The sequence below is a fragment of the Aegilops tauschii genome, chromosome 7 (assembly GCF_002575655.3).
Source record: "Aegilops tauschii subsp. strangulata cultivar AL8/78 chromosome 7, Aet v6.0, whole genome shotgun sequence".
NCBI lineage: Eukaryota > Viridiplantae > Streptophyta > Magnoliopsida > Poales > Poaceae > Aegilops > Aegilops tauschii.
Window position 1 is genome coordinate 67039897 of NC_053041.3, and position 1758 is coordinate 67041654.

Here is a 1758-nt window from a genome sequence, read left to right on the forward strand (position 1 = left end):
AGATCTCCCCACGTGAGCGTCACAAAATTGCAACAAGTTGGTTGTTGCTGAAACATAGACTTTATGCGGAGACGTGATGTAACTTTTGCAACAATAGTATTATTGCAGAAAACTTTGCAACTGTGGTGATGTTGCAGAAACAAATTGCAGAATTTTTTTCTGCAACAAAGCTAATGTTGCAGAATTTTTTTTCAACGGAAGAGAGATTTGAAACATACCTAATGTTGCATAAATTTTTCTTGCAACAAAGAGGATGTTGCAATGCCAGGGACACGATGGCTTGCCTGCATCAGCGACCGCTTCCCTCGTAGCAGCGTCGGTAGCAACGCAGTGCGGCAGTAGGAGTAAAAGCAACGGGCAGGGCGACCAGGCTACAGAGTTGCAGAGCCATGACCAGGAGCTTGAGAAAGAAACGGGGGAGAATTTTGGATGGATAACGGTGCAGTGGCGTTGACTCATGAAAGAAGAAGGATGCTCTGGTTGGTGCTGGATATTTCTAGAGAAAGATGGGACCAGAAGAGCACAAGACGGCTGGGCAATCCGACGGCTGGGCAACAGGCGGATACATCGGTTCGATCAGCCGGTCAGACGGAAGCTTTTCCCTTAAAGGATTGAGGATTTTTTATGGCTATGATTGGGGTAGATGAACCTAGCGCTTGTAGAGGAGCATGATGGCACCTCGGCCAGGAAGTCACAAAAAATGATGCTGAATCCGTCCGTCTGTGATCTTCTTTCGCCTCCAATCGGCTGATCAGTGGTTACAATCACCTCGGCCAGACAATCACAAAAAGTGATGCTGAATCCATCCATCTGTGGTCTTCTTTCGCTGCTGATCCGCCGACCCGTACAATCTCTACACTGTCAGCTGATCCATATTTCCAATACCAGTGCTTTGCCGATGCCATTTTTTAGGGATCGATGGCTGATGTAGTTTTGCGAGACTCTCAGGAGAGAGGACGTTCACTTATGCACTTCCAGAGCCTGGTCATGTGCCGACGTATATTATGAGAATTAAGAACAGTACTTAAACCATGTAGGAGTAGTATTCCTATCATTTCCTGCTTAAGCATTGTATATATTTGTGTAACCCTTGTAACTCAAACCCTATCAGGGAAATAACGGAAGATGAGAATGCCCTTTACCAGCTGGCAGACCGTATATTATGAGAATTAAAACAATAGTTAATCCGTGTAGGAGTAGTATTCCAATTGTATTGTGCTTAAGCGCTGTATATATTTGTGTAACCCTTGTAACCCAAACCCTGTAATAATAAGAGAAATAAAGGAAGATCAAAAGGCACGTTACCAGCCGGCAAATCGGTCAAGCTGATCGTTTATGGGCAGCAGCAAGTAGTACATGTACGTCCAAGCTGATTGTGTAGTAAGCTAGCTTCAGCAGCGGTGGGGAAGGAAAGGTCGAGCACAACTTTCGGCGTTGGTGTCAAGTTTTGAGGAAACTTTCAGGCCAGTTTTTTTTTCTAGTATAGCTTTATACGTGTTGGTGCGTTGTTTCAGAAAGTAATCCAGCTAGCTCCGCATGCCAGCGTGAGGAAGGAAAGGTCGAGCACAACTTTTGGCGTTGGTGTCAAGTTTTTTTTTTTTGGGTGTGGGTATGTTTTTTCAGCCTGGCCGTCAATTGTTTGAAGCAATGATGTGCTCAAACCTTTTTTTTCTCTAACAATAATAGGCGTGCATTGGCTGGGTGGAATAAAAGAGATGAAATGTTTTTTCTATAATGCCAATGGTGGGTTATTTCTTT